The following is a 9,920-nucleotide window of genomic DNA, read 5'->3' on the forward strand; positions in this document are numbered from 1 at the left end:
GCGGAGATGGAATGAAAATGGCAGCGAAGACAAACGAGGACTGAGAAAAAAAATAAAAAACTGAAATGATAGAAACTGGGATGTAGAGAAATAAAAAAAAGTAATTTATAGAGAGAGCAGAACAAAGTGAAGTAAAATGTTCCTCTTTGCCACAGGCTGAAGATACCATGAACATTTTTGATAATCCCAACTGTGCAAGACGTTTTCTTTTTGATTTATTGTGGCATGTTATCAGTAAAGTCACAGGGAATTTACTGGTTGTTAAACATTCATCCTTCTCATACTTCTCAGAGTAACCTCAGTGTATTCGCAGCTCATTCAGCCTCATCTATGGAATTCATAAACTGCTCAATATTCCAGTGCAATTTGGACATCATAATTCAAATTTGCTGCATAGTAATCTGCCTTGAGAGGAAAATAAATCACACTCAGCCTCCTTACAGTAATTCACGGGCCTGTGTGGGTCCTTTATTCGCGCCAGTCTGTCACTTCACATGAGCATGGCTACACAGCATGAAACTAGAAGTCTAGGGAATGACAGAATGTTGTGTTCCACATCAATAATTACCATCTCCAGTCACTATCACCAGGAAGTGTTCGCACTGGATGCCTCTGCAGGCATGGAGTCGCCTAGCTGGCAACTGGCAGCGATCCAGTTAAGGTCTTTTTTTTTTCTACTTTTTTTGGTTAAATTGTTGACACGTAGAATCTGTGTTTGAGTTCCTGTGTCGACAGTAATACAACACATGACAGAGCCTGTGGTCATTCACTCGCATTTTAACAACTAACAAGACTACAGCCATTCTAGTGGCTTCGTGAGGCTGTATGTAAGCACAGAAGTGCTTTGAGCCAAATGCTCACATCAGCATGCTGTAATGCTCACAAAGACAATTTTAACATGCTTTTTTGCCGGGTGGGGTATTTTAATCTGTCTAATGAGAGAGAGAGAGTGAGACGGAGACAGAGAGAGTAGACGACAGATGGAGGGGTGTGACCTGCAACAAAGTACTTTGGCTAGAATTGATCCGGGGATGTTGCAGCTGTATGGCATATACTGTAACCATTCGCCTCCCATGGCACTACCACAGTTTAAACCTGATGATGTCTGTAAGAAAAATCAGGGGATTAAACAAGTCACTGCAATTCATCATTACGTTGGAAAGATTCATCCTGAATATCTGTACCAACTGCTATGCCAATCCATGAAGTAGATGTTGAGACATTTCAACACGTTCTCATACCAAGCCGTCACATACTGCTACTTTTTCAGTGGACTCTTGCGTCCACAAATTATGCTGGAGGTATACTCTTACATTCACTGTGGACGTTCAGAGATGCCGCTACCAGCACTGGGATGTCAGCAAAAGCACATGGTTATGTTTAGGCAACAAAAGCAGGTATAGGTTTAAAAAACACAAAAAAAACCAAAACAAAACATAATCTTTTTGCTCTACATTAATTCTGGCAGCAAACATCAGGTTCCCCTGTGAAAGTTCAGGGTTTGTTGTAGACATCCACTGCTCCTCCGGCCCCCCTGATAGTGACCTCCCACTTCCTTATATAATGTTGTTACCAGCGTTGTTTCAACCTGACACTGTCCAGCTCTATACTAAAGAGCTGAAACAGGTTTTGTCCAGCCACGTTCTCAACCTGTGCTGCCCATCTGTGTATCATACTGCCATGCCAGGTGCAGTCTGGCCAATACAGTGAAAAGTGACTTTTGGCACCTGCATCTTATGCTGACAAAGTGGCAGTATTGATGACTTCAAAATGAGAACAGGTTGGATATTTTGGTGGACAAATTCAACTTTTCATGTACTTTCACACCCTGCAGTGAAAAGCCTCTCAGTGTGGTGGTGAGCTATTTCTTTCCAACAATTTATGGCCATTTGACTTTCCCTGGTCTCTCACTGAAGAGTCATAGAGATGTCTGTACAGGTGAACCTTCCCAGCCAGTCTTCCTTGTTGAACTTAAAAGCCCAGTGTGCGCTGTGGGCACCTAGTTAGAACAAAATCAGAGCTACACAACCATGCACTGCAACAACTTTTGAACCTTTGTGCTCAACATGAAAGAGCAATTATGTTATTTTCTGGCATGTGAACCATCACACCAGGGACATTAGGTGAGCATAAACCACACTTACACCTGTGGTTTCTTTTGGCTTCAGTTATTCTCAGGATAATCTTCAAACTGGCAGTATTACCAAATTAAATATTGTTAAAAACATCAATACTGGTCAATATGTAAAATATTTTTGCTATATTATCAAGCCTTAAATCCACCAGGCCTGTATTGCTCAGGAGGTTAGACCTTATATGTCCTCTACTGAAAGTGAACAAAGCTCATCTAAACAGACCGACTCTCAGAGGATCTTCCCTATGTCAATAAAGATAAGAAGAAATGAGAAACATTTATTCAACAAAATATTGACACAAGTACTTAATTATGAACTCTGCTCACCAAAACAAATGGCATGAATTGAGATTCTTTTCACACAGCAATTAAAACTCTTTCAATATTTGTCTACATAATACGAAATACCACTTAAACACAAGAGAGTAAGAATGCAACACAGCACACGGTTCTTGCAATGTTCGACATTCAGTTGTATTTGTAAAACAAAGTTATCTGTCTCCATTACGCAACCCAACGTTCTGTAAAGCTGCACACACACAGAAACTGAAAAGTCTTAAATCTAATGCTAAACAGAGCAGATGATTTCAGTGCAGTGTGATGTGGAATCTCACTTTAGGTAATTGTGTGGGCTGAGGGATGTCAGACCAATCAAACCGTGAGGGGCCTAAAGGTGGCCCCATCCCATGTAGGGGCATTGTGTCTCACACTAGCTATGAAATTGTAATATTTCAATTGGTACATTTCTTATATGATTCACATTCCTCATTAAATTTGCCTTTAATCAAATTCTCACGAATGATTACAAGCTAACTTGAGAATGACGGTTGAATGGAACTAAATAGGGGCCACACATCCTGACTTTTGGCCCCCTAGTGGGTTATTCTGGCCATGGTTTTATCTGTCAGCAGTATCTGAGTGGTTTTCCATGAAATCATGTACAGACTCTTCTGTTTGCCAGAGGATGACTCCAGTAGGCGATTTGAAGGGGGATGACCAAAATGTGTCCCTTCTATTAACCTGGCATCCCTTCTCCCTCAGGTCTTGATCCAGATGCTGTCCTATCTGGGCCGGGATGTATAAAGAGACCTGGACTGCATTTCAATAGTTACTCAACATGCCCTTGTTGACTTCGCCTCAGCACTTGCCCACGGGGAAATCCCAGCCGCCATCATAAGTGTCTTTCCAATTGTGAACTGAACTGAAAACCTGAAGTGAACTTGGTGAGATGGGCCCCTGGAGGACTGTGGGAGCTGGTGAACAACGATGGTCACTCGAGAGGTGGAATTCGCCCACAATGCATTGCAGTAATGCATTTGATGCAAGAAAATACACCCATGGTTAAGTGACAGTAATAAGTTAATCTCTTGTTGCACTGAATGAATATATTAGTAAATATAAAAAATAAAAATAAAATGTAATTCAGTCACCGTCTGACATGCTTTTCAGTTTCAGTATCTCTTATATATTACTCTATAGGTAGGCTTACATGTACACATTTACTCATAGCCTATTCTTGTTAAGCATGTGCAATTTCTGTGTCTATTTTACTCAACCTTTTCTGCTTCCATTTTTAAAATAAAAGCCCCCTGACAATGTTTCTGTAGATGGAATCCTTTCAATTGTTAACATTAGACTTTTTTGTGTGAAATATTTGCATGACCATGTTGCTGACAACCCAGAGTATCAGCTTTAAATTGAGGAAATACAGTAGTTACAGCAGCAGGCAGCACTGTAGCAGTGCTGCAGCAACAACGCTCCCAGTGTGAACACCACGAGCGTGCAAGGTGCAGTAGTTCTGCAAGAAACCAGCATACATATTATATGATATTATATTATATTATATTATATCATTGCCAGTATATTCTCTTAAATCCTGCACACTGGAAATACAAATAAAAGGTTAAACACATCATAAATATAGTGTCACACTGTTTACACTGTTGAGTTTGCTATTATTATTTGGTGTACTGTTCCTTTAAGCAGTGCTGCGATAACAACCAATCAGTGCAGCTGTAGCGCCGCGTGCTGGTGAGGGAGGGAAAACAAAGAGACGACAGCAGATGGCACGAGAGACCTGCAGGAGAGACGCGAAAAGTCGCAAACAAGCAAAGAAAGGACAGTAAGCGTAAAGACGCAAATTTGAGGAATATGCATTTTTATTTGTTCGCCTTTTGGAGGACGTAGTGTTCACCTTCGGTCTAACTTGCTGGATGCTGGTTTTGAGTTTTGAAGAGGATTTGGTGAGTTCAAAACTTTTTCCTGTGAACATCAGCATGCTATTTCCTTGTGTTGCAAGCTGAATGTGCAGCCGAAATTGCCTTTAGCTAAATTGAGATAGTGTGGTTAAGTCTGTGTATTTTGTCGTTTTTCTTTAAGTTGAGTAAGTTGTGAGTCTATATGTAACCGGTCAAATTTAGCCTTGCTAGTTAAGCTAGGTAAAAGGGCGTCGCCATTTTTGGGTTCAGATTTACCTTTGACCTGGGGCACTTTAAACCGTAGCAAAACCGTTTATGGACTGAACCACATGTTTCTTTGAAACTATGGGTGCGTTTTGAATGGCATATTTTTATCATATTATTTTTAGTAGGTCCTCTTGCTACCCTTACAAAGCAGGCCTATGCTCTGTTGCGTCCAGTAATCAGGACATACTACTTCTTCACAACACTGCACCCTTAACTTTGACCTTTTTATATATCCGTTACCATGGAGATAAAACAAAACGCCAAGAGCTTTGTTTTTGGCACTTTGCAATTTATATAGTTTAACTTTTAAGTTAAAACCTTATACATTGTAGAAGCAAACATTTTATGTTTACAATAACATAAACCAGTATTTGCATTTCTTTGTAACTTTTGTCTGTAATTTTCTTTTTTTTTTGCTTTTGGTTATCTTTATGATCATTTTGTTCACATAATCCTTTGAAACCTGGAGCAACATTACTTTTCTTGTGCTACATGCAGATGCCTTTCACAAACATTTAAAGCTTTGAACTTTGACAAAGTTGGTTTGATTTCATTCAAAAACATGTCAGAAAAGGCAAAGAGCAACGTGACAAAAAAACGCCCTGCAAACGGCAAGAAATGCGTAGGTTTTAGAAAATGACAACAAAAAAAATAGGGAAAAAATGTTCAGAAAAGTATAATTATCAACATTATATATTTCATATATTTCAAAGATATGTTTCAGAATTAGACTGATATATAAGCATGTTTTTCATGTAATTTGCTTGTTACTTTTTTACTTTACTTTCTTTTTGATTTTGCTATTTTTCAGATAATTTTCTAGTACTTTTTACTAATTTTGGGGTTATTTCTTCTTTAGTTGCTAATTTCCTTGTCCCCATGTTTTTGAAAGAAATCAGCCAATTAACTAGGTCTAGGTTTAGGTTTCAAAGGGTTAAACAATTTATATTCCTATCATTATTACCATTGGACTGGTTATCAGCCACTTCAGTGCCTTGTCATCCATCATTGCTGCTTGTGACAGCTATCAGTCGGCTGTCAATCAGCAGTCAATCTGCTGTCATCTGTCTCTGCTGCTCAGTGGATGTGACATGTCCTCCGCTGCCAAGAGGACCGTGGGTCAGATTAGCAGAAAAAGTGAGCTGCAAAAACTGCTGGATATAGTAGAACATCCTGGTATTTTTGGCATACTGCATTTGACGTACTATGTAATGTATTGGGACATACTAAATCTTTTTTTGCCTTAATATATGGTATGGTAGTAATGGTATGAAACGCACAGTAAAACAGTGTGCAACGGGTTTTAAGGCAATTTTTTTCTCATTTGGTGGGTGTTTCAGAGGTGTCACCAATCAGTAGCAACTTGTAAACACATGTTAGATCTTTCCTTACTGTACCTACTTCTTTGGTTTACATATCACACTTGCTTTAGCAGGGTGAACACTTGTTTCCCATGGAAAAAAAAACCTTTGAATTGAACTAAAGTAAACGCTGCCTTTTTAAAAGGCAGTGCGCCTGTGTAACACAACAGAGTGTAACACAACAGAGTGTAACACAACGCATCACCTTTGTTATTAAAATCAATGTTTTGCAACGTTTTTTTGGGGCTGAACGTAGTCCTGTATTTATGTAGTAGTTCTCCTCAAATACTTAATTTTGTCACACAATATGTAAGACTAAAGTATCTGTATTTTTATGCCACAGGCCACGTTTCGTTTGTGAAGATCATTAGGTGTTTGCACCACTTTGGAGAAATTGTCTTGGACAGGCCTCTCCTTCTGCCAGACCAACTTAGACTCCAAGAATAAGGACACTGATTCATGCAGCTGAATAAGGTAGGACTAATCTTTTGGGGTTTTTTCTGCAGCAAAAGAACGGTTTATGATTGTATTTTATTTCCCTTTTGTTTTGTGCTAAATTGGTTATGCAAACAGGTTGTGTTGCTGCAAATCAAAACTTCTGTAAGTACGCTAAAGAGAAGGGATAGCTTAACCCTTTAAAGTTAGAACTCAAGTTAACTCCAGCAGTGTTGTTTGGCACTGAGTCGTAACTTAAGTTAGACATTACGGTTGAAATACACGGGGCTCAGTCAGGACATGCCATGCAGGCATGCAGGCATCGCAGAGTTTTTTGTTTTGTTTTTTCTTCTCACCTGCTACACAGACTGTAAATTGTGGTGTGCATATCAGATTATCATATTTTGCAAAGTATTAAAGTAGTTTATTTAGGATTTTGAAGCATATAGGCCATTAGTATTTATTTCAATCATTTCTAGTGTGTACTCAGTTTTTACACAGTTTTATGTCGTTTTTTGCTGTTGGAGGGACGCATAGAGAAAATAGTAGACCTAACTGCATACTGGTGAATTCTAATGACTTTGCATAGAGTTGCCATCAACAAGTGTTTCCACTCTAACTTTAGGTTGGTAATTTATGAAATGCTAAAGCGAACTGAGCAACAGGCGATGGCGGAGTGATGATGTGTTAGAATTCAGGCCTTTTGTTCAAACAAAACAGGTAGAGATAGATAACTACAAAGGGATTCATTTGTTTATCAGCAACTTCATCTCATCTGGATGTTTAGTGTAAATTCATAGCTCAGGAGTGAGAGGCAGAGTTTTCCTCCATGTGGTAGACTTTACTTTAGACCACACTAATCAAAACACACTGGTCCACAGATGTCAGTAAACACACAAGTGCTGAACCCAGAGGTACAAATTTCAGTACCACCAAGATGTCTTACAGTTGACTGCACCAAGATGATAAGTAAGAGGGGACAGATACCATCTTATGCAGTGCTCTGCAAACCTACATATTCATGCTGAGCACTTGAGTGGAGCTCACAGCGTAAAACCGTCCTCCAGCAGTCTGTGAGGTCTCAGTCAGTGACTTCTGGATTCAGTAAAAACATTTCCCCTCAGAGGCCAACAGGGCCCACCATGATGCAACTGTCTTAAGCAAATTACACCCAGGGCTGAAAGTAGATTGAAGTCGTCGGTGTGACTTCACCAACCTTCACTGCTTCATATTGTTCTCCTGGCAGCAGTTTTAATGTTTGTGGATGTGGCTGTCTCATTGTGATGATTCTAGCAGCATTAAGCTGTTTAATGTACATAGCTTAATTCATCTTTTTGCGTCCACTGCCGTGCCCATAGCTCTTTTTATTTATTATTGGCCATTTTGTTTAATTGTCTGAATTTTGTTAGGTTAAGTCTTGTCAGGTTACACTGAGGAAGGCTGTTGTGTTTTTGATATTAAGTTTCGTGCAAAGGCTGCAGAGTGCTGAAAGATATTCAAAGTAATGTTTGTTTAGACATGCGGGCTCTTGTTAATGACATTGTGTATAAGTTGACATGTATTGCAATTAATTTGTTATCATATGTCATCTACCCCCCCCCCATTTTAAAATATAATGCAGTAATGTTTACTCAGATTACATTTACCTGTCTTACCTTCCCTTGTGCTTTTACTGGAGTACTATATTCTCATATGTTTTTCCGTGTCTGTTAGTTGGTCATAGAGGAATGAGTCCTGAACCTGAAAATGAGTTGGCATTCCAGTGTTTCCTGTTCACTCCCCTCAAAGTCATTTTTTTTAATGGGGTCTGAGTTAGATGATTAAAATAAGGGCTGTGGTTAACACTACCTTAAGAGACTTTCAGGTTTTGTTCTACGGCATAAAATATTACAGTAAATACGCCACTTGTAACCTTTGAGGCTTTTCTGTGTCTTAGAAAAGGGGGTTTCTAATATGTGGCGAAATGAGACTAAAATATGTCATCACGCTAAGCCGTGCTGAACACAGCTGTACAGCCTTGCTGTGGTGGTGACGTTAAGTTATGTGATCGTAGTGTAGTTGGTTTATAGCCAAACTTTATCTTTTTAATTGTGGCAATTACATTTAGGCTTCAAAAATGCTAAAAGTGGTGTTCCTTTTGTGAAGACTATCTTGCTATACAAAATGTGTAAGTATCATAAATGTTTGTTTGCCACAGAACAAATTTTCTGCAATAATTCAAAATCTATTGGAAAAATCAGGCTTTTTGACGCGAGAACCACGGCGACGCTAAATTCTGCGTCGGCCTACAGAAAAAACCTCTTCCCTGCGGCATCCTATTTGAGGATGAACAGATGTAGCAATGCCCCTTCTGGAGTTAAATAAGATGCCCTCCACACAAAGTTAGGACCTAATATTCTACAATATTTGAAGATATTTCAAGAAGATCAGATTATACAAAGCTGGCAAATTCTAGTCTACTTTATCAGTGGCGGCTGGTGTATTTGTCAGATTAAGCAGTACCTTCGGGCAGGTAAAATGTTGGCAGAGGCTCACTGCTCACTCCTTGATGCCTGTTACATCTTATATCTGTGATGAAAATGACTTCATTTTTGATGTGTGCAATAGGGATACTCTTACTGTCAGACATTGCGGTGTGTACAGTGATTGATAATGGATGTCAAGGGTAGAGTTAGCTTTTGATCCCTCGTTCCTCTCAAACAATCTGCACATTTTCTTGTGTATGAACAAGTTTGTGCTAAGTTGCTCTGGCACAATATTCCTGGAAAAGCATTATATTTTACCATATGTCATTCCTTTTATAAATAAGGAACAGAACAAAACATTTTCTATGACTGAACCCCCAAAGAGCAGCACAAAACTCCTTATTTCCTTGAATAAATAATTAAAGCAGCTCTGAATCAATGTGTTTTCTCAAGCAGAGGAAGATTCTAAATAAACCATAAGCTTTTTTTTCATATTGTTAGAATCTGGTGATAAATTGAGCAATTGTTACAAACATCTCCATCCACAGCTATGTGAGGGGATTATATAATTTTCTTGTATTTTATTATTTTTATTTATCATTTATCATTTTTGTTGTTACTGGCTTGCTTTTCTCCTGATTAAGCACTTATATTCAATCATACCTTGACAATGAAAACCTAAAAGTTAGAAATTCAGAGATTTTTTTTCTGCATATAACAAATTGGAGTGTCAATGCAGAATCCATTTTTGACGCCACTTTCATAAAATATAAAGGCATCAAACCTGGCAGAGGCATGATCCATCTCAGCAAAATAAATTAATTTGATTATTTACCACAGCTGTCAGCTTCAATAAGGTGCATGTCTGGTTTAAATGTCAAGCTCATTTACAGAATGTGTGCATCAGCGATATCGTACCCACCAGCAGCTCTAATCCTTGTCTCCACCGAATTATACGTACAGATGACAGCAGTGTGGGCAGGAGGTTAATGTCTGGCACATTAATTTGTTTCATTCTACATGGTTCGATGAGAGAAGCATGCAAAGACCAATACAAAGG

General features: G+C 38.8%; 1 protein-coding gene across 1 annotated transcript in view; it reads left to right on the top strand.

Moving 5' to 3' along the window:
* The window catches only part of LOC148190015 (uncharacterized), an 83,313-nt gene extending 79,745 nt beyond the window's left edge, over positions 1 to 3,568 (top strand). The window contains exon 9 of the transcript XR_015776287.1: positions 3,176 to 3,568. The gene's annotated coding sequence lies outside the window, so the exon portion shown is untranslated. The remainder of the gene's footprint in view (positions 1 to 3,175) is intronic.
* The last annotated feature ends 6,352 nt before the right edge of the window (positions 3,569 to 9,920 follow it).

Source organism: Plectropomus leopardus, chromosome 3 (genome assembly GCF_026936395.1).
Source record: "Plectropomus leopardus strain MGB_pleo_1.0 chromosome 3, ASM2693639v1, whole genome shotgun sequence".
Lineage (NCBI taxonomy): Eukaryota > Metazoa > Chordata > Actinopteri > Perciformes > Serranidae > Plectropomus > Plectropomus leopardus.